This window comes from Thamnophis sirtalis, unplaced genomic scaffold (genome assembly GCF_051295495.1).
Source record: "Thamnophis sirtalis isolate CommonGarterSnake01/CBP01778 unplaced genomic scaffold, rThaSir2_p1.2 scaffold_1, whole genome shotgun sequence".
Classification (NCBI taxonomy): Eukaryota; Metazoa; Chordata; class Lepidosauria; order Squamata; family Natricidae; genus Thamnophis; species Thamnophis sirtalis.
The window spans coordinates 54,086,349-54,109,710 of record NW_028261381.1 but is presented as its reverse complement, the minus strand read 5'-3'; the positions used below and the strand labels follow the sequence as shown (position 1 = coordinate 54,109,710).

The 23,362-nt window shown below is 43.2% G+C and overlaps 1 long non-coding RNA gene across 2 annotated transcripts; it reads right to left on the bottom strand.

Moving 5' to 3' along the window:
• Positions 1-16,744: 16,744 nt before the first annotated feature.
• Positions 16,745-21,067, bottom strand: LOC148049411 (uncharacterized). Of its 2 annotated transcripts, none has more exons than XR_015696348.1 (3): positions 20,895-21,067; positions 19,216-20,188; positions 16,745-19,001 (listed from the first exon to the last, which is right to left on the bottom strand). It is a non-coding gene; the product is annotated as an uncharacterized LOC148049411 (long non-coding RNA). The 2 variants fall into 2 exon arrangements; XR_015696341.1 differs by having other exon boundaries at positions 19,216-19,280.
• Positions 21,068-23,362: the final 2,295 nt, after the last annotated feature.

Here is a 23,362-nt window from a genome sequence, read left to right as displayed (position 1 = left end):
CAGATTAGATAGAAGTACTACTGAGAGTCAGACTCTAAAGATTTGTTTCACAGAAAAAGGGCTCAAGAAAGAAACCAAAGTCAATGGAGAAGATATAATACTGAATTTGATGTATAATTTTCTAAATATCTTTTTTACTTAATCCTTATTTACTCCATAATTCTGAATTTAGCTCATCTTGTTTTTGGCAGAGAAATGTTTTGATCCTGTTAACTTAACATTTTAATAGTAAATTATTGGTTTACCTAATGAATTGGATTAGATAGGATATAATGCCAATTTCAGCATGTAATATTGAAATAAGTATGGATCTAGATAACCCATGATTCAAACCTTTATTGTCAGAGTACAGCATGTGTACAATGAGATTGGCTGAGCCCCCTTTCGTGCACCTCCCCCCATCACAATACAACTCACAGTGAAAGACAAAAGATCCCTAGCTCACTGAATCTTACTAATAAAAACCCAGTCTTATTGTACCATGTGCACTTATTGCACATTGCACCGGCCCCGCAAGTCATTCATACTATGTTGTTGTACAGTTATTTTTCATTAGGACATCTGACAGCCAACTCATCAACCTCATCAAGTTATTCTTAAAATATAAAAGACAATTAAAGCCAAACATCTGTGAATGGTGAAGGTTTAACAAAATGTCAGAATTAAAATGAAGGCAAGATATCATTTGGTTGTAGTATCAATTAAAATTAATTAAATTCCACACTGTTGTATACTGAAAGAAAGTCCTCACAGTTACGAATGACAGCTCGGTAGCAGCTAGGCGCGTCTTAGCCAATCAGACGCGCCTGTCAGTTGCCGAGCTGCTGGTATATAAAAGGCAGCTGTCAACTGATTCTTCAACTGGCAGCCGAACATACCAGTCTACCTGGAACTGCTTCGCTGCTTCTTCTCCACAGACTACTGGTCTAATCTTTGTTACAATTGTTTCTACCGTGCTCACAGCAGGTCTTCCTTAGATACTTTGTTAATAGTTACTGTTATATTAAATTGGTTACAGCGTTACCGAACCAGAGCCTCTGTCTTCATTCTTAAGTTACAATACTGGCGACGAGGACTGGGGACCTGTAACCAGAAGAAAATTCAACAGACACTTCTCTTCAAACCAAGTAATTCTTTATTTATTTATTTTTTTTCCCTTGTAATGGCTGGCATGCCAACTTTTGCCCCTTTTGGGGTGGGAAGTGAGACGTGGGAAGCATTCCTTGAAAGATTTGAATGCTTCCTGATTGCGAATAACCATCAGGGCTACTCGCAAGCAAGAAAATGTGGTTTTTTCCTAACTGCTTGTGGTCCAGAGATGTTTGCCACCGCAAGGTCTTTTGCCGCTCCAAGAGCAGTTTATGACCTATCCTGGCAGGAGCTAACGGACGGTCTCCAGGCGTATTATGCTCCTACTCCCTCGCAAATTGCAAGACGTTTTGCGTACCGCAGGCGTGTTCAAAAGCCTTCAGAAACAGTTAATCAATTTCTGCAGGCTCTGCGAGTCGCCGCAGCGCAATGCGAGTTTCCTGATTTGGAGGCAAACCTAGCAGAACAGTTTGTCTGTGGCCTGAAAGACATTTTCCTTAGGCGCAGACTTTTAGGTAAGCCTAAAGTCACATTGATATACGCTATAGATGAGGCTCGCGCCGCAGAGTTAGCAGATTCCTCATCAACTGAAATCGAACGCTACCTCGCGCAATTGACAGTTACTGGCGGTTTACCCGCCGCGCAAGCCTCAACCGCTTTGGCACCGCCTCCTCTGCAACAACCATCTTACATCACAAATCTCATTGATGAACTCGCTCCTCTGCCAGATCACTTACGCCAATTCCAAGTGGACAGACTTGGGGCACAGCCCCGCCATCAGCAACCTCGTTCAACTCAAGCCATCAGCCGGCCTCTTGCAAGCTCTTCTACCTGCCTTGGCTGCGGCGGAGCGCATGCCCGAGCGACCTGTCCCTTTAAGGCAGCGGTTTGCCGCCGCTGCGGGAAGAAGGGACACCTAGCCCAAGTCTGCAGAGCCTCCCTGCCTGTTCCTGCTGCAGCTATTGAACCACCGCCACCTTATGGTCCTCCACCTCCTCCAAGAAGTTCTCAGCCCCGCAAGCCTACACAGCAACAAGAAGACTGTTTTAACGTCACTCAAGATTCCTCGCCTCTTCCTGACATCTCAATCAACTCATCCTCAGAGGGTACGGACAAAATCTTTATCACCCCACAGATTGAAGGTCAACCATGCAAAATGGAAGTGGACTCCGGATCCTCCAAATCGCTACTGTCTTGGGACAAATTTTCCCTGTTGTGCCCCCATGTAAAATGCTGCCATCTGTCACCCCCTGATGCCATCCTAAGGGATTATCAGGGATCCAACATTGCCATTCTCGGCTCCTATGACTTAAGGGTTTCATATGGCAGGCATTGCGCCATTTTACCTGCATTAATTGTCCTGAAACCCTTACCCTCAATTTTAGGGTTAGAATGGTTTACCCCATTGGGTCTTTCCCTACAGGGAATTCATTTCACTGCGGACACGCCTTCTGATGTGGCAGCAGTCTTGTCAGACTACGCTGACATATTCGATGGGCAGCTGGGCCAATACAAGGGCAGCCCTATTTCCCTCAACTTGGATCCCCAGGTTGCCCCAATCAGACTGAAGGCCCGCAGGGTGCCTTTTGCCTTAAGGCCTAAGGTTGAAGCCGAGCTCGACAAGCTTGTGGTGCAGGGCATACTGGAGCCCGTCGACCATTCACGATGGGAAACCCCCATTGTCATTCCTGTGAAGGCCGACGGCTCCATTAGGATCTGCGCCAACTATAAGTCGACCATCAACCTTGGCCTTCAGGCAAACCCCTATCCAGTCCCTGTGGTGCAGCACCTGCTCCATTCCTTGGGGCAGGGCTGTATTTTTGCCAAACTGGATATGGCGCAGGCCTACCAGCAGCTTCCTGTGGATGACGATGCGGCGGCTGCCCAAACCATCGTCACCCACCGGGGGGATTTCCGTTGTCGCCACCTCCAATTCGGCGTATCCGTTGCCCCGGGGATTTTCCAGAGCCTCATGGAGCGGCTGCTCCATGGGCTCCCTGGCGTGGTACTGTACTTTGATGACGTCCTGATCGCTGCAAACAGCCGCTCAGACCTCATCAAAGTATTAAGGAAAGTCCTCGACCATTTCAGGGGCGCAGGACTCAAATTAAAACGCAGCAAATGTTTCTTTGCTGTGCCCCAAGTGGACTTCCTGGGTTTCACAATTGATGCCCAGGGAATCCACCCTACCCCTTCTAAATTGGCAGCCATCAGGAACACTCCTGCTCCTACATCGAAGGCGCAGCTACAATCGTTCCTGGGGCTTTTAAATTTCTACGCACCTTTCATTCCCCACAAGGCATCACTAGCCGAGCCGCTACATCAGTTGCTCGACCGATCCGCGCCTTGGCAATGGGGCAGCCACGAAGCGCATGCGTTCGCGGCTGTCAAATCCCTGCTGACGTCAGAGGCAGTCTTAGTGCAATATAGCGACAAGATGCCCCTGACTCTAGCCTGTGATGCCTCCCCCGTGGGTTTGGGGGCTGTTCTGAGCCACGTCCTGCCCAATGGCTCAGAAGCTCCCATAGCTTTTTACTCCCGGACACTGTCCTCAGCAGAGAGGAACTACAGCCAGATTGACAAGGAGGCTCTGGCTGCAGTGTCAGGAATTAAAAAGTTCCATGATTACTTATATGGGTGGCATTTCACCCTATTCACGGATCATAAGCCACTCCTTGGGCTTCTGGCTGGTGATAGGCCGACCCCTCCTATCCTGTCCCCAAGGATGACCCGCTGGACGGAGTTCTTAGCAGCGTACTCCTACACCTTACGCTACCGTCCGGGCAAGCAAATAGGGCATGCAGATGCCCTTAGTCGCTGCCCACTTCCGGACAAGGAAGTTAAAGCGGTTCCTTGCCTTTCAGTCCTGGCAATTGCACAGCTGGAGTTGCCTTTGACAGCTACAGACGTGGCTGCTCACTCTCGGTCTGACCCTACATTGTCACAACTATTGAATTGGGTCCTGAGAGGCTGGCCTGCGGGTGCCTTACCTCCGCAGTTCAAACATTTCAAAAACAGACAGTTAGAGCTTTCCATTCATTCAGGCTGTCTGTTGTGGGGTGACCGTGTGGTCATCCCAACGGTCCTCCGACAACAGATCTTGCAACGCCTTCATGAAAATCATCCTGGAGTCAGCAGAATGAAAGCTCTTGCTCGCAGTTTCGTTTGGTGGCCAGGATTAGATACTGATATCGAAGCCTGGGTCGCCAAATCCGAAACATGCCAGCAGTCCCCACCATCCCCTCCTTCCTCTCCCTCCCGGGAATGGGAGATCCCTCGTGGACCATGGTCAAGAATACATTTAGACTTTGCTGGCCCCTTCCACGGACAGGTCTTTCTCATAGTTGTGGATGCATACTCTCGATGGGTGGAAGTATTGCTCATGCACTCCACCACATCTGACAGTACTGTGCGAGCTTTGCGACGTTTGTTCGCAACCCATGGGTTGCCGGACACAGTAGTGTCCGACAACGGCCCGCAATTCACGTCCACAATGTTTCAAACCTTCCTGGCTGAGCAAGGGGTCCGCCACGCGCTGGTTGCCCCTTACCATCCGGCCAGCAATGGCCGAGCGGAAAGGGCGGTTAGATCGGCCAAGGAGGCTTTGGGCCGGCTAAACCGAGGGGACTGGCAGGCAAGGGTGGATGCGTACTTACTGGCACAGCATTCCACTCCCTGCCCCCTGACACAGAAAAGCCCTGCAGAGATGCTGATGGGCAGGCACCTGCGGACCACCCTGGATAGATTGCATCCCATCTATTCAGGAATTCAGTCTGGCAACCTGGGGCATCCAACTCCCTCCCGCACTTTCAAGCCAGGGGACCTAGTTTGGGCTAGGAATTACGGAGGGGAAACTAGATGGGTTCCTGCAGTTATCACTGAAGTAACAGGACCCGTTTCCTACAGGGCTCGAATACCAGATGGATCCACCTGGAGGAGGCACCTGGATCAGTTAAGGCAACGAAAGGCATCCGGATCTACTCCTCAAGCCGACACGCAAGGGTCTGGCGTAGACGCAGCTCGGCCAGCCCTGAAACCGCAATCGCAATTTAATAATCAAAACACTCCAGCCTTCTCCAATTCAGGCCAGCCTAGCACATTGTTATCATCGAGGGGAGAAAACCCTGATGAGTTAGTTATTCCTTCTCAATCCGTTCTCGCAAACCCCTTAGGTCAATATAGCACTAGTCCAACCCACTCAGAGGCCGCCTACAATCCGACACCATCCTCGGCCGCGCCCCCTTCGCCCAGCTTACCATACAGTTGCAATTTTCCACTCAGGGATTCAGGACCATCAGACGTCACCTGGAGCTTCACTCCCTGAAGGGAGGAGCTCAGACAGGGACGTCTTCTTGAGGATCTGCCTGCAATCCAATTGCAGCGTTCGGGGCATGTCCGCCATTCTCCTGCCTATTTAGAAGAATACGCGTGCGCAAACATCAAGCATGCGCACAGCTGGGGGGGAAGAAGTGTTGTATACTGAAAGAAAGTCCTCACAGTTACGAATGACAGCTCGGTAGCAGCTAGGCGCGTCTTAGCCAATCAGACGCGCCTGTCAGTTGCCGAGCTGCTGGTATATAAAAGGCAGCTGTCAACTGATTCTTCAACTGGCAGCCGAACATACCAGTCTACCTGGAACTGCTTCGCTGCTTCTTCTCCACAGACTACCGGTCTAATCTTTGTTACAATTGTTTCTACCGTGCTCACAGCAGGTCTTCCTTAGATACTTTGTTAATAGTTACTGTTATATTAAATTGGTTACAGCGTTACCGAACCAGAGCCTCTGTCTTCATTCTTAAGTTACAATACACACTATCCAATCTGTCAGTGAGATTGGCGATCTATAAATTTGATTTATAAAAATAAATAATAAACAAAACATTTGATCTATATTTTAAGTTTATGATATGGCATTATGTAAAATGCTACTTATTATCTTCCAGAATACTAAAATATAATTCCTATTTATAGCAGATTATAGTGCCTATAACCTTTCATCTGGAAAATATTGCATTTTTTTTCCTTAAGGAACACCTTACATCTATTTTCCCCTCTTTATCAATGTTATGTCCTCTCCAGAAATGTTTACATTTAATTTTCATCAGCATGGATTTTTTAAAGATACAAAAGACATCTTCACCACAAATCATTATCACTAAAATTAGAAGGAAGTGAGCCTTCCTGAATTTGCCTAAGAATTCAGATTTAAACAAATTGTTGATTTGTTTAAATGTAATCTTCTAAAAGTGATGGAGAATAGTAGTTCATTGTGTTCAGGGCTTTTGTATTTCACAGTAATTGGATGGATACTGCTAGTCATGTTCTCCTTGAGATGTTCTCCAAGATGCACTTCAAGCAAACTGGAGAGTCACCATCCTTGTTTTCATCTGGAAAGCATCTGGACACCAATGTTCTCACTACTTTCCTAATTTCCTGATTGTCTGGGCTGGTAAATTGAACTGGATTGGAGGCAATGAATGACAGCCATTGGGGAAGCAGGCAAAACATTTGTACAATCACCATTGTTCTCCTTTCCTCAAGAATCAAAGTGTTTAAAGAACAGAAAGATGTGGAATATTTTCAAAGCATGTCCCTGAACTTATTCCCTGAAGACAATCTTCCAGACTATGATTAAACATTCCTCACAGCATTGTAACCTGATCTAAAATAATTTAATACGGTTCTAATCTAGAACCTACATCCTTTTCTGGAAGTGAAAAGACTATATTCTACACACCTTGCAATTATGAGTAACCAAAAAAAGATAGAAGAGAATTAAATTACAATTCATCTTTACTCATGCTTGATTACGAGAACAGACGTTTCAACTAATACTATGTCTGATGATTTCAATCATCTGAAAAGAACTAAAAGAGGGGAAAGAATGGAATAAAATGAAAAAAATCAAACATTTAATGTATTTAATTGCACAGATAAGCTTTTGAAAAAGAGAGAAACTAGCAAAGATGTGGGCACACCCACTATAATTACCATCTAAATTATGATTATTAGCAAAAGAACTACTGATCAGTCTTCCTCAGCTTCAAAAGGTTTTCAGAGTGATGCTTCAATATATTCATCCTGAACTCTACTTTTTAAATTGATCATTATTGCAAGCAATGCATTAATTTGCATTTTTAATCTACTACGTGCATTTTGGCCAATTTCCCTTAAGCTCAGAGGAAGTACTTTTATGTTACATAATTTGCATGGCAATCAAATCACAAAATAGGATGAGAAGACACTTGTTTATTCTTGAATGAGGTGATAAAGCATGATATATTGAGACGATTTGCTTCTAAGAAGAAGAAACAGACTTGCAAAGAGAAAAAGACAGGCAGATCAGGGCACATAAACTGAAACAATCCAGCCATCTCTGGTTTAGATCTGAAGAATCGTGCTTTGTACACACAAAATACCCTCAAAGTGAAGTGTCCGTACAAATCTTGCATAGGACTCATCTCTAACAAGCATGGAATAGCTAGACTCAATTGGATAACATCCATTTGTGCTTTTCAAATATACTGTATATTCACTAATAAAATTTTAAATAGTAATTGTATTAAGCCTTACAAATAAAAAAAAATCTGTTTTTAAATACTGAAATTGAATCAAAAATTTCCCGCTGAATTATTTAATGGGCAAGAGATTGTTGAATTAAGCATTTGAATAATTACAGTGTTTAAAACAAGAATATGCAGTATTGAATAATGGTATTCCTTATGCCAAGTTTGCAATTAGTAATTGAGTAGCCTGGAGGTTACTTTAGAAAGCAGCAAGAGACTTCTCACAACTGAGTGTGTCTGGAACACTCAGGCAAGAATGAAGAGAGGCTACCACAGCTAATAAAGTGCCTTCGGAATATTATCTTCCTTTTTTTAGGATCTCATAATTGATAACTACAAGTGAGCACATTGAAACAAGGAGAAATAAAAAGCTGGGACGCATGAGAGCAAGAATAGCTTGCGCTTCATCTGCTTGTGTTATGGTGATTACCAGGCTTTGAGATTTTATGTAAATCTTATACTAATTATTAAGCCACTAAATATAACTGCCTGATGACCATAGACTCCATGTATATAATTCTGCCCAGCCTTAATGATGAGATATCTGCCACGAGTTTTTATTGGAGTGATTTACAAACTAATTTTATTGTGCTGAATTCAACCCCTTTCTTAGGAAAAATGCTCTGTGATCCAATGGAGAATGCTGGGTTTCTGGGCAGATAGGATTCCAACATTGTCAATTGCCTTGTCTACATTTTTTGACATCTTGCCATAAAGCTCCTACATTTAGTACAGCTCTGATACAGCACAGTCCTTGAACCTGCAGCAGAATGGAATAGTTCAGGGTGATTTTATTGGGTTGTTCAGTTCACCTTTGATCCAGAAATTCTCAGTATGTTAAATAAGATGCCTCGGCTAAGACTATAACTAGCCCATTATCACCCAAGCACTTTCCACAGTTGAGGACTGACTTGAACTTAATTCTTTCCAACTGAATCCAGGATAATATAATGTGCTAGTCCTCTTTTCTCTAACAGCATGGTGTCTTCTTCAAATCCCTTTACAGAGTCCAGCTCTGATATGCAGCTTCAGAATTCAGCACATTGGAAAGGACAGATCATTATGCTGGGTCTATGACAATTCCCCGCAACCAACTCGCCATGACCAACTTGCTGCAGAAAAAAACTCCCCACGGCCATCTTGCCACAGGACAACTTGCTGCACATCCATTCAGTTGTGTCCAGTTCTTAGCAATTCTATGGACCAAAACACTGCACATCTTCCAATCTTGTATTATTTCTTTGAGTTTTTGGTGTCAGCTTTGAAGGTACCCAGTGTTATTTGATAGCCTGGTTTCCTTTTACTTCAGTTATTTATAAACAGTAAAGACAGGATAAAAAAAATCAATACTTAACCTAAAATAAATAAGAGGCTTCAAAATGCACAGGAGTGAAACAAAGCCTCTCTCTCTCTCTCTCTCTCTCTCTCTCTCTCTCTCTCTCTCTCTCTCTCTCTCTCTCTCTCTCTCTCTCTCTCTCTCTCTCTCTCAACTGTTTAAACAGATATGTCTGCTTTAATGATACATTGGTAGGGAGGGACATATTGGGACAATTGAAAAAATTAAGCAAAAGGAATGGGAAGCCTGCTTATCATTCTTATTGCTGCCATCAAACTTTATCATCATCATCATCTAGAATCCCTTTTTATCTGGCTAGGAATGCTCCTGAAAGTACCAGGTAAGAGGAGCTGAGTGTAAATTTGCTGAGTGGGAAACAGTTTGAAGGCAAGAATGCTTTGGATGCAGTGCAGGCATCCTTGCTACCTGTCAGCTGTTCCTTAAAGAACTCATATCTTTTCCTGGATTCACATGGCGGCATTTAAAAAGCAATACTAGCATGTTATTTCTTAAAGTAACATGCCACTCTTCATTCTGGAAAAACATAATGAACAGTTCACACAAATGAGACCAAACTGACTAGGTAACACTCTTGGAATTAAGTATTTGGCCTTATGTTTGCCATAGGGGAAGCTACAAATTATACATCACTCATAAGAAAGGCACTTAATTCTCTTGATGTGTGTGTGCGTGAGAGAGAGAGAGAGAGAGATGCAGACAGACAGACAGACAGATAGACAGATAGACAGAGACAGAGATGCAGTTCTGTAACTGATGTACTTTCACCTGTTGTCCAACAAGACGTAGAAAATTATATAACTTAGAATAGTAAGTACAAAATCTATTTTTCCTGGATGAAAAGTGAAGTAGTCACACTGTTAGTTTTGGTTAGCTTACTTGAACACAACATTATTCAAATGCCCTTGGCAGGTTGTGGTTGTTCACTTTAATCAATCACATCACTGTGTCCCTGAACAGGGCAACTTGGTGTGCTTGCCTTTTGTGGGGTGAGCGATAGGAGACACGAACAGCAATTTTATACAGTGTTGATAGTAACAGATGATTCGCTCAGAATTCATATTAAATGTTGTATTTGTTGGTTCTTGTCCCACTTCATCAGAGGTCTTTGCATTCTCATCAGGCCTGTGCCTGAGTGTAAAACTAGAGCTTCACATTTTATGAGCAGTTGCAAACAAAGACAGATGTTGGCTTGTCAGAAGCCATTAATTTAATTCCCTTTTACACTGTTTATGCTGATAATCCACCAAGCATGTTCACTCTTCCTGCATTTCCCTGAAAGACTCCCATTTACTTTCGTTCTGTCATTTTCATTTGCTTCACCATTGAAATATAATCAAATCCAGCTTTACAACAGTAATATTTGAAGTATGCCTTATTTTCATTTTAGCCAATAGTAAACTGTTAATGAGGATGTTTGCAGCATCAGCAATATCCACTCCCTCCACCCGCCCCTATTCTTTTCATATATCGGCCAATACCTTGGATTATATAGCATTATTTATGGAGACAGAGATGCATTTCCTCCATGATGATCTTGATGTCATTTTTTATTTTATTTTATTTTATTGTGCCATGGCTTGTTTGATTGATTTGAATGGCTATCCATCTCACCAAAATGCCTCTAGGTGAACATATAAAAACATTTCCCCCCCAAAAAATAAACACAAGCAACAGTACATAAATCCATAATATATACACCTAAACATCTGCTGTCAACAATACCTACAACAATGTTAAAACCACTTTACTTCCACACCTAAAACCCAGATGGGCACATCTCTGAGAGGAGGTCTCCCCCTTATTTTCCAAGTCTGAATAACTTTCTGTTTTGGACTCAGAATTCCTTTATCGGACTATTGTCTATACTGTTGCTCTTGCTCCTGTTTCTCCAGATTATTTTCACAGAAAAATCAAGCTAAGGATCAACTGTGAATAGGTAGTACCTGGTTCAAGAGCAATAACTGCAAGAGGAATCTTGGAGTCCTAATGGACAATCACTTAAATGTGAACCAGCAATGTGCTGCAGCTGTCAAAAAATCCAAAGCAGTGCTGGGGTGCATTAATAAAGGGATAGAATCAAGATCATGTAAAGTATTAATACAATTTTAATGCCTTGGTAAGACAACGTTTGGAATATATCACATCCAATTTTGGGTACCATGATGTAAAAAAGATGCTGAGACTCTAGAAAGAGTGCAGAGAAGAGCAAAACAGATGATTTTCATATATAAAATATATGAAGAACAGTTGCAGGAACTGGGCATATCTAGTTTAATGAAAAGAAGGACAAGAGGTGACATGATAGATAGACAGACAGACAGACAGACAGACATAAAGATAGCACTATCAGCAGTTTCAGGCAATGGAAATAAACCTTACCATTTTAAATTAGTATTAAAAATAAAAAGGCAGCTAAATTTATCCATTTTATATAGAGTTGTAAGAAATGAACATCTTTGTATTTGCCAGCTTTCTCTCATTATTTATATGGGTTCTCATATATTAACTTAGAGGCCAAATTATGGAGTAAGCACCATCTGAAAGAAAGCTGAACAATATAAATTTAGACTGTAATACATAAAAGACAGAACAGATTTAAGGTTCAAAAAGGGAATCTTGATGATATAATTAATGGTAATAGAAAAGTACCATATAGAGCACCGTTATCTGAACTGCACCCATGTCAAGCTAGTCGACTCTTAAGGTTATAAACATAAACAAGCAACATTTATCATTCAAACTCATTTTGTAGTTACAAGTGTTTCAGTTCCCCTCATTTTCTGTCTCCAGAATCCATACCCCACTTTTATCCCTTTTGAAGACATCTGCCATTGTTCAGATTTCTTTATCCTATTAGTCTATATATTCATCTGATGCACAATACTTTTCTAAGAGTATGATAGTTCTCAGGAACAATATGTACTATTTACACGCAACTCTTGTGGGTGATATGGGCAAATACAAACACCTCTGCTGAGAAAACTCAATTTTCCTTCTTTACTCCTCTTCTGAAAAGTTGGGCAGGACTTTGAGTTACACATAACTATTCTTGGAATTAGACCCACTGAAACAAATCAGGCAAGTTGCATTTTAATTTACATCACTGAAGCCTTTTTAGTTCACATAGTGATGATTTATAGCCCCATGTTAACAGACATCATAATTTTAAAACAGAATAAAACAGCCCCCCAGCAGATGTTATCTCAGATCCCAATGTTCAACAGACATGCCACATTTATATCACTTTCTGAAACATTAAGAACAGGGGCTGTAAGAAAGCCAAGGTCCATAATTTTCATCCCACCCTGACCTGGAGCATCCCTTCCAGTTTGATCAAACTGGATGGACTGATTGTGTTTGGAGGAGACAGTCTTAATCTGGATCCAAGCCAGGTAGGGCCTCCTCAGTTAAACTCAGTGCCTTGAATTGTAGTCTGAAGCATCGATACAACACCTGAACAAAAGGCAGTGTGCTATGGCAGCAACTATCTCCACCAGCAGATATATTTGAAAATGAGGTGCAAGAAAACAAGCAAGTTGTCAGTGTTCCAACTAGCATCCAAAAGTAAATCAGAGTTCAAGGCAAAGTATTGCTCAAAGTTCCAATTTATTAAGAGAGCCATGTTGGCACACCTGGGAAACCCCGAATCTGAAAGCTTCTGGTTTTCCCCACCCAGTTGAAAGTTCGAGATCTTACCCCAACACTGCCATGCGGGCAGTTCCACCCATCTACTTCTGGTCAGGTGCAAAGGTGCAGAGACAAAGGATGACCTTGGCTTTCTAGAAAGAATTTTGTTATGACTACATAGTATGTAATGCCTTACAATCCCCGCCTCCCATTTTCCCATAATAGAAAATGCATAGTAGAATAATAGAAAGTGTGGCAGGCCAAAGATCCAAAAGAAAAGATGGCTACAGGCCTGACATAAGTTCAGAGAGCACCAAGGACACCTCATTTCAACCCTGAGCTACAAACAGTCTCCTTTATTGGTACACTTGAAAATGTTTTAAAATGAATCAGCCATGAACTCACCCAAATTAGTGTTGTATCCCCTGACTGGTAGCTCTCATCAGGATCTCAGGAATAATAGATGTTTGGGATGGAGCCAGAGCAGCCACCACCAAATCCATGATTCTTATTAACCAGTCTATTCTTATGCATCGTGACTGCAGCCGTAACAACTAATTCCCTCTCATTTTTTAATTTCTCCTCAGTGAAAGAAGAAGGATAAACCACCTTTGAGATATCAATGAAAGAGAAAGCATTTAATGATTTAAGTCTATCCCTAAAAATTAAAAGGTTCGCTACCCTTATAGTCTACTGGATTGCTTTCATCCTCTCTGCACCAGTTCTACTCACATCTGCATTCAGTTCATTTGGGAAGAAAGCAACTTCCTGCTAAGCTTACATATGCCAATATTCTTCTGTGGCTTTCTGGATTATTGCAGTATGATAACAGCTGGTTGAGGCTGCAGGTTAGCAGTTAACAACTGCTGCTTACTCTGAAAGAAATCCCTTGCTCAGGTTATAAGGATAGCTTTATAGATGCTGACTTTTCTCTTATGCTTTTTCACATCTGCTAGTACTGTCACCCTTGTCATGCATCCCACCTGTCCACTCCCAGATACTCCTTTGAACATCTCTGAAGGAATATAAACAATGCCATTTCCAAGGCAAATAGATCTTGCTATCACACATTGATCTCACCTGTTGGAAATGAGTCTTTCCATTTTCATAACATATAATCACATGTATACTATTACATAGCCAATATCATGTTGTGTTATTTAATAATTACATCAGTTCATCTTGCCATCAACTCCTGGAAAAAAAGAAAAAGAAAAACCAATTATTGGCTCTTCTGCTCTCCATACACCATATTTATGCCTTACCCAACATTTTCTTCTGCCTCTCTCCTCCCCCTCCCTACCTCCTTTCTTCCCTCCATCATCCTTTTCTACTCTACTTCCCCTTCCTTTCTCCTTCTCCTCTCTCCCCTTTCCACTCCTCCTTATTCTCCTCATCTTCCCCCCCTTGCCCTCTCTCCTATCCTTCTCTTCCTATCTTTCTTCTCTCCTCTGCTTCCCACACTTCCATTCACTTGGTGTATTTCTAGGGTGACCAGACATCCCGCATCTGGCGGGACAGGCACGCCTTTTCATAATTTTTCCCGCATCCCAGGCCGTTCTCAAAAAACCCCGCTTTATTTTGGCACTCGCTGGCTCCCCCGCCCATCAGCTGCCGCTAGATCGCTCGTTCCATTCCCCCATCTATTCTATCTACACTAAAAATCTAAGCCAGCCCAGCCTGCCGCTCACTGATTGGCCTGGACTCCAGCCAATCAGTGAGCTGGCTGGGATGGAAAACTTTAAGCACGCACGTGGCGTACTTAAAATTTTCCATCCCAGCCAGCTCACTGATTGGCTGGAGTCCGCTTAAGCACGCCACGCGAGTCACGACTCTCACAAGTCTCCATTTCATTTTGCCTTCGCCGTTTGCTTTTGCTGCACTGCCCTGGTGAGTAACTCCAGCGGTGCCGGTGGGAATCGGGAGGCTTCGCCACTTTGGGTGGGCGGTGACGGCCTTTAGCAAGGGAAGGGAAGGCCTTCCCTTGCGAGCTACTCATGAGAGGAACTTGGGGGGGGGCAACCTGAGAGAGGGGAAGAAGATCGTCCCTCCCTGCAACTCCCCAAATTTTGGAAGCTGGGTGTGTGTGGAAGACGGGGGTGCGGGGGGAGGAAGGAAAATGCAGAGAAACATTGCTCTAGTGAAAACCCAGTTGCCAGCTTTGTTTGCTAGAGCAATGTTGTTTCTCCGCTGCCGGTCTCTGCATTTTCCTTCCTCCCCCCGCACCCCCGCTTTCCACACACACCCTGCTTCCAAAATCTGGGGAGTTGCGGGGAGGGACGGGAGGTCGTGGGAAGTGCACCCATTAGCTGCAGCCCCAGACGGAGGAGCGGAGCCCGAGCTTTCATTGCCATCCCCACCAGTCGCAGCAGGGCGCGCCGAGTGACTCGGCAGCTCATGCTGCGATGCCGGCAACCCCTGCCGCCCCCTCCCGGTTCTGCCGCCTGGCCCAGTGTGCCCCATTCAAAACGGCGGCAGTTGGTTGAGTGCTCTTGTGCGGTAGCGGGCTAGTTTGCAGGTGTCTTGAGATTTCTCTGGCAGTTTAGTATGGATTCCAACATTTACAAGTGCCTTCGGCCTGGCTTATCGATTAATATTGAACGCAGCAATGGTGAGTGCCGAGAGGAGAAAGGTGATTTGCTTCGGAGCGTCTTTTACCTCCTTCCGTAGCCCTGGTGTTCTCTGGAGGCTCCACGAGATTAATGCTCAGTGCGTTATTATCGCTTTCCTGCGGATTCGTATGTCTGTAATGCAGAAGGATGGTGGCCGGGCTAAATTCCAGACTCTTTTCTCCTGTTCTTCGGGACAGAAGAGTTGTCAAAGAAGCAAGTTAAAGTCGGGCTATTCTGCCCCTTTGCCTAATGTTACTCGCTGGGACTAGCTAGTGGGGCTGAGCATGTGCTGAGCAGTACCTCCATGTGGTCTCGCTCCTTGATGCTTTTTTAGAATAGGAATGGGACTTGTTTTGATGAGCACGGAACGACTGATGGTAGTTTGTGCCGGCCGCGGCCGCTCAAACTAGTGTCAGTCACCCCCGTGTTCAGCAAAGTAAGCCCACTGGCGGCGCCTGTGTTGTGGTGGGAAGCAAGCTGCGGGTCCCCTCCTCCGCCGCCGCCGCCTTCTTTACCTCCGCCTATTCCAGAGCCCGGGGTGGCTGTCAGGGCGCTGACGGCGGAGCGGACGCGCCCAGTTTGTTATTGCTTCCAGGGATCGAGACGGATGAGGGAAGCGGCAGTGGTGGACGTCGGACGTCGGCAGCGACTGTAACAACTGCTCAGGCGAGGTGCGGAGGAAGAACGGAAGGTCCCTCCCGCCCACGACGACGGCTCCAGCCATGGACGAGCAGGCTGGCCCCAACAACAACAACGTGCTGCTCTTGCCACCACCTCTGGGTGGGAAGCAACCACGCCTCGCGGACTCGCTTCCCACCGCAGCACAGGCGCCGCACAGGCGTGGTTGCTTCCCACCTGGAGGTGGCGGCAAGAGCAGCGCATTGTTGTTGTTGGGGCCAGCCTGCTCATCCATGGCTGGAGCCGTCCTCGCGGGGGGGAGGGACCTTCCGTTCTTCCTCCGCACCTCGCCCGAGCGGTCGTTACAGTCGCTGCCGACGTCCGACGTCCGCCACCGCTGCTTCCCTCGTCCGTCTCGATCCCTGGAAGCAGTAACAAACTGGGCACGTCCGCTCCGCCATCAGCGCCCTGACAGCCACCCCCGCCGGTGGCTACTGGGCCTCGCTGGGGTCAATTGTAAAACCACATTCAGCGCTTTGAGGACCTGAGGCATTTTTGGAAATGCAGTTCCCTATCGGAAAGAATGGAGTAGCTGCAAATTTGTAACAACAACAGAAGATAATAACTTGGTGCTTCGCAGGTTACGAAAATCTCAAGTTTGATTTGCACACTGTTTTTTAAAAGTTAGATAAAGAAATTATGCTGTGAAAGCGACTAGAAAGCCACCCCCCTCCCCTTCCTGTGTGCGAGAAAGGGAAGGAGAGGAAGGAAGGAGGGAGGGGGGAAGGAAAAGAAGAAGGGAGGGGGGAGAAGGTGGAAGGAGAAAAGATGGAGGGAGGGAGAAAGAATGGAAGGAGAAGGAGGAAGATGGAAGAAGAAAGGAAGAAAAAGAAGAAGGGAGGGAGGAAAGAGGGAAGGAGGTAGGAAGAAAAGGGGTAGAGAGGGAAGAGAGGGAAAGAGCAGAAAGACAAAGAGGATGAAGTTGATAGGCAAGAGGAAGGAGGAAGGAAGGAAGGAAGAAAAAGGGAGGGAGAGAGGAAAGAAGAAAAGATGGAACTAGAAAGGAAAGGAGGGAGGGAGGGAGGAAAGGGGAAGACAGGGAAAGAGCAGAAAGACAGAGAAGGTGAAGATAGATAGGCAGAAGCAATATTGCATTCTAACCACTGCGCCACCAGGGGCTCAGTAGATAAAATGGCCTAGCTGGTGCAGTTCTTTTTGGTTCTTGTCTTTGGGGTGAACAGATGGCAGATTACCACAAAGAAAACTTGCACAAAAGCATGAATAGTTCCTACAAAGGGGATTTCAAGAGTCTTAATTTAATAGAATAGTTGAAATTAGACAAGTACTAAGGGACCATAAAAGCTTGCATAATTAAAAATATAACAGTTAGGAGATGAGAGGGGGGAAAACAATATGAGAAAAAAGAAGAATGGGGGGGGGGTTCTTTATCTATACAAATCACATTACAGGAGACATAGAACTGCTTTTATTTCATATACTGTAAAACCTCAATGCAATAGTTCCTTTGTGGGAAGGGAATGCCCATTAACATGAACATCAGTTTTGACTATTTATATCATCTGTGTCCATTGATATCACTTGTTTAATTACATAATGGACATAAATGGGATCATTTGGAGTAAAACCTCAGTTTGGCAATCACTAAAGGATGAAATTCTGAAACAAATATTTGTCTATTGTAGCCAAATTCCATACAACTATGGCCCATTAATCTGAGACTTTATTTTATTTATACCAGTCAGTACTCATCATAATTATAATCCTCTAAATATGTTATTGTGCAGGAATGAAGAACTCTGTCATTGAAATGGGACAACTCATTGCAGCCAACCCACCATGGCCAACTTGCCATGGCCAACTCACCACAGGACAACTTGCCACTGCCAATTTGTTGCAGAACAAGTTGCTATGGGACAATTCAAGTATTCAGTTTAATTATTTAAAATAGTTTTTAAAATAATTCTAATTTTTGCCATTCACATTTCATTTTGTTCCTCCTTTGGCATCCTTTCTTTAATGGTTCTATTCTACCATTTCTTTAATATTAATGTAACTCTTGTCCTGCGGTGAGTTGCTCCATGGAGAGTTGGACCATGACAAGTTGGCTGCGGCAAGTTGTCCTATACTCATCTAACTTTCACCCAAATGTTGCTGATCTACAGCTTCTCTAGGTCATGCTGGTTGGAACTGCTAGAAAAGTGTATGAAATGCTACCATTTTCCAAATATTTTCATAGTCTTTGTGCTTATGTCCCTGTCATGTATTATGGATTCTGTTATGTAGGATGTATCTTTAGATAACTCTCTGAATTGATATAGAAATCTGCCATTGGCTACTATGGATACAATTGGTACTTTCTGTGAAATAAGACTTCAGAATGGCAGGAAAGACCATTCTGAACAATATCCGCTGATACTCGTCATTCGTTAATGACACAAGCATACACCAAAAAGTGTATTATGCACATGTACATTATGAATCTGAAAAAGAACATGACACATTATTTGGGAATTTTATGAAAAGATAAATATTTCCCCAAGTTGAGCTGAATACCTGGGGACTACTTGGGTACATCCCTGTAATTTTCTTGGCAACAGTACAGAATTAATTTGCAATTGCCTCAGTTTTAACTTTACTATCCTGGGATTTCTGAACATTCCATTTAAATACTAATTAGGTACAAGAGTGTTTACATTTGGAGACCAGCTTCATCACCTATTGTTTTGGTCTAAAAACAGCAGCACCTCTCTGGTTTAAGATCTATCCAACATAGCCTGAAGTTTCTAAATTCAGTCCAGATTCTTTTCACACACAGACACAGTGAAAACACAAAGGGAACACAATGCAGCAGAGAAGTGAGTGAATATTCAAAGAACAACTGAGTCAAATTCCAAGGAACTTTTTTCCAGCTAGGAATTTTAAGGGTGGGGTGGGGCAAGACCAGCATTGTTCCCAGCAATGTTATTAAACCTAAAACTCCATCTGATCACAGGCCTTTATGAGGTCTGGCTCCTTTCAATAGATTGTTCTTCATTGGCTTTTCCTCATTGGTCCAGCTGTGTTGTGGCTTCTTGGAGTCCTGCTGATTCTCATCTATGTCTGGAGGATATGCTAGCAATACAACACACAAAAAAGATATGAAAAGGTGCACTATAAAAAATACACCAGTTACCTTTTCTTTTTTTTTCTTTTTCTTTTTAAAGGCATGCATTTTGGCCAAAATTTTAAAGCTATCTCAAGTCAATTTTCAAAAGTATATAATAGAAAATTGCAGGTACTGCCAATACTTTTCCCCCCCCATTCTTTGAAAAAAACCAGAATTTACCTGCCAGTGTGAATCAGTAGAACGGCTTGCCTTCAGAAGTTGTGGTTGCTCCATCACTGGAATTTCTATGAGGGGATTGGACACTCATTTCTCTGAAATGGTACAGGGTCTCCTGCTTGTATAGGGGGTTGCACTAGAAGACCTTCAACTCTTATATTCTGTTGTTGTTGTTATTATTCAGAAACCAAAGCAATTCTATCTGTCTAAATAAAACCAACTAAGTTCAGTGAGAGCTTCCTTTAGATAAATCCTTACTGTGCTTGTGCTTTGGATATCACAAAATTGACATTAGAATTCTTTATTGGCCAAGTGTGATTAGACACACAAGGAATTTGTTTCTGGTGTGTAAGGTGTGCATACAATAGTGATAAGCAACAACGTTATAGTCATAAGAAGAAAAGGAGATAGGTAATAGGGAAGATGAGAATAACGGTGGTAATACTGCCTTTTTAGATAGTTTAGTGTTGTGGAAATTAGTTGTTTATCAGAATAATGGCATGGGGGAGTGGAATTGGAAATATAATGGCCAGGACAGATAGACCAATGTAAAAAAAATGTCTGTGACTTTGGGATAGATCTCTACAAGGAAGAAATGTGCTCTTCACAACACAGACCTAACAGACCTATCTCTGTCTTCTAAACACTGCTTTCATGCCTATTTGAGGTGGAATCCAGTTAAGCTGAAAGCAAACTGCCTCTTTCAACTGTGATATACCAACAAAATAAACACCTACTCCTATCATGTGGCATAACAAGGGACAATCCTTCAAAAAGAATATCCACATTCCTCTCAGTTGTTATGAAAATAGGTTTGCTGAAACCTCCCACCTGGCTTTGCAAAGCTCCAGTTTTCAAAAGAGCACAACCTTTTCCAGATGATCACTGGATTGTCTAGTGCAGCAAGAAAACTATCTCCAGTTTTGTGAATATGGAACTTTATCTGACAGATTTCACTGATGCGTGAAGAACCTGTCTGAAAAAATAATATACTCTTATTAACTTGATCTTTTAAAACTTGTCAGCTGAAAGCATATCTTTAAGCACAGACAATCTGACTTGCTGAGCCAGTCCCCCCCCCCCCCCAGTAATAGAGCTTAAAAGCTTTGGCAGTGATCTGTTATTCTTACAAGAGACAATACAGCTCCCAACAGGCAGAGAACAGAAGGAATTAATGGATTGGAAAGTCAGATTCTAACACATGAGCTCTCAAAAGTCTCTCTAGACCAGCAAACCCATTGTGCATATCCAGTAAGTTGCCACTTTCAGAGTTTGTATGTGTGTGATACCATCAAGGGAACTGAGAACAAAGGTCAATCAATCTGCAAACTACCTCCAAGAAATGCAGTACCATTTATTTAGGATATACAGAGACATCCATGAAACACATGCGCGTGCACACACACACACACACACACACACACACACACACACAGCACAGCACAAAAATAGCCTCTTGCTTTAAAGAGAGGGAGAAAAAGAAATAAGCAAGCAAGTGGAAGTCAGCAGAGTTCAAATGCTCTGCTGTTAAAACACTTCTGATGGAATCCAGATTCCATGGAGCTGAAGAGCACTAGAAATAAGATTCCTAAAATTGCTTTAATATTTTTTCCTGCCTAATTGCCTAAGCTCTTCAACATGCACTTTCTGAGCTGCAGACATTCCACCCCCCCCATACTTACGAATTAGAGTCAGTTGCCAGCAACGTCGTCAGGTGCACCAAGCCTATTCCAGGCGGTAAGCAGAGGGTTAGCAGGGACGTATCTGTCGGCACAGGATCACGTCGGGGTCACCATGTGTGGTGGTCTCTCATGAGGAATAAGACACTCAGGCAAGATGTCTCGGCATGAGAGCTCAGAACAGAGTCCAAAAACTCCCTTTTATTCTTATTACACTCATTAGCATACAATGTTATCACATAGGCGGCCAGAATTGCCTATGGCCAGTTATTTTTAGGATTCATTCATCCCGTTTTCCACATTCCCATGCGCTTTCATTGTTTCTGTACACTATGGGACATCCTGTGGGAGCATTTCTCTGTAATTATTCCCACACTTTAAGTTAATGATTTGTCAGTAAATTGTTTACTTCCCACCTGCTCTTTTCTAGGCCTTTAAAGAATACTGATTTTCGTTATTTCATTTCTTGGCTTTTATATTTAACCCTTTTAATTGATTGTAGCTAATTCCACTTTGAAAGGCTCCTCTGAATCCATTTCTACTACAATATAAATGTCAAGCTCATAGATAGGATGTTTCCACCTGAATGTGTTTCCTTTTGGCCAAATAATATGCTTCAAAGAACCAAGTGGAATTGAATAAAAACACACTGCCTTATTTGTTTGGGGAGAGAGGTGCTGATTTACACTTACTCATGAGGCATGAACTGGAGGCAAATTATTGCTGAAATTACTCCTTTGTTCTGCACATTATATTTGTGGTCTATATATATAAGAAAGAAACCAGCAAGTGATTTTACCCCGCTAATAATTCATATTTGAGGTAAAGCTGAAACCTTCCAAAAAAAGAGAAGTTATAACTGGTCTGGTCATAGTTTCCGGTTAGAGTTATTATGTGTATATTTCTTCCATTTGAGTTGTCTAGGTAAAGCAAGTTGGTTCTATGTAACATTGTGATTTGAAATTAAGTCAGATCCATTTGATTTATCAATCATTTAGAGTTGTGTTATCCAGAGATGGTATTCAGCAGGTTCTGAACAGTTCTGGAGAACTGGTAGTGGAAATTTTGAGTACCGTATTTTTCAGAGTCTAAGATGCACCAGAGTATAAGACGCACCAAGATTTTGAAGAGGCAATTTTTTTTAAAAAAAGTTTTTGCACTCTGCAGACCTCCCAAAAATGGCCCATTTTTTTTGTGAAAACAGGCCTATTTTTTTTTCAAAAAAGTGGGCATGAATAGCCTTTAGGAGGCTTGTAGAGTGCTCCTGGGGGTGCCCTCCCCCAAAATGAGCAAAAAAATGCCCATTTTTTGTAAAAACAGGCCCATTTTTTTAAAGGGCATTCATAGCCTTTAAGAGGCTTATAGAGTGCTCCTGGGGGGGGGGACAAATTGAGCAAAAAACAGTTTGCTTTTTGCTCATTTCTGCCCTCCCCAGTTCCCAGAAGCACTCTATAAGCCTCCTAAAGGCTCTGCATAGCCATTTTGGTGAAGGGAGCGGGGTTTCGGGAGGCAAAAAATGCTGTATTCAGTGTATAAGACGCATCTAGATTTTCAGCCTCTTTTTTGAAGGAAAAAGGTGTGTCTTATACTCCAAAAAGTACAGTAGTTTGGAGAACCGGTAAATACCACCTCTGACTGGCCCCATCCCCATCTATTCTCTGCCTCCCAAGTCCCAGCTGAACAGGAGGGAATGGAGATTTTGCAGTAACCTTCCCCTGGAGTGGGGAGGGAATGGGGATTTTACAGTTTTCTTCCTCTGTCACACCCACCAAGCTACTCCCACAGAACTGGTAGTAAAAAAATTTGAATCCCACCATTGGTGTTATCCCTTCCCAATTGACAATTCAGCTTTGTGGTGAGACGATCATCTGTTCCATTTGAAAAATCAACTTGATTCAGAAATTTGATCATAGTCACTTGGAATTAAATATCTGAATAATCACAGAACCGATTTTATTTTATATATGGTCACTCATCTTGTCCTAAATTCTAGGCAGCTCACAATCAAAAGATGAAATCAGGGGTGAAATCCTCCCGATTCGGCCCAGTTTGGCCAAACCAGTAGGAATGATTGTCCTTGGTTCTATGAACCGGTAGTAAAAAAAAAAAAAAAGCTCCTGAGTATTGTGCGGCTCAGCTGTGAGCTGTGCGACCGTCAGAAGCTTTTTTAAAGCATTTTAATGCTTTAAAAAATGGGGAGGGGAGCTTCTGACGATCGTGCAGCTCACAGCTGAGCCGCGTAATCCTCAGAAGCTTTCACACCAGTAGGGGAAAATGCTTTAAAAAGTGAAAAAAAAAGTTGGCCACACCCACCCAGTCACATGACCTCCCCCTCCACCAAGCCACATCCACAGACCCAGTGGGGAAAAATTTTGATTTCATCACTGACCACATCTATGTACAATAAAAAAATATTAAAGCCTGTCAACAGAGACCTGTTTCCATAGCTAAACTTTCCCACGTGGTCCATA